The sequence below is a fragment of the Sinocyclocheilus rhinocerous genome, unplaced genomic scaffold (assembly GCF_001515625.1).
Source record: "Sinocyclocheilus rhinocerous isolate Xijiao unplaced genomic scaffold, SAMN03320098_v1.1 scaffold11990, whole genome shotgun sequence".
NCBI lineage: Eukaryota > Metazoa > Chordata > Actinopteri > Cypriniformes > Cyprinidae > Sinocyclocheilus > Sinocyclocheilus rhinocerous.
The window spans coordinates 449-896 of NW_015640116.1; positions in this window are offsets into that span (position 1 = coordinate 449).

Sequence of the window (448 nt, forward strand, 5' to 3'; positions counted from 1 at the left end):
AATACAACCCTCTAAGGCGAGGGGAGCACTGCCTGAGACAGCATTACACAAGAAGGTTCTCGCAAATGCCACCTATACTTTCCGCTCGATGCCTCAGCAAGAGGGGATATCCTGGAGCCCGGACATCCAGGAATTTTTTTGCAGTGTCGTGCCGGGGGCCTTATGGTCAAGAAGGCTCCCGCCGAAGCCTATGACCTGGCCGCATGATCCAGGAAGCATGAAACCGGAACCAGGGCTATCAGACTGAGACGGACCAGGACCCCTATGCTATTCAGGCTTAGACCTGGACCATCGTGAAATAAAGGATTGAAGGCCGCTGAGCGCGCCTTTGCCTCCCTGAACTTCTCGACCACCGTCTCAACGGAGGTAACCAAAAAATTCTGAAGGCGAAGCCGGCGCATCGAGAAGAAAGCCCCTCTCTTCCATCCCGATATCTGCCAGGTTCACC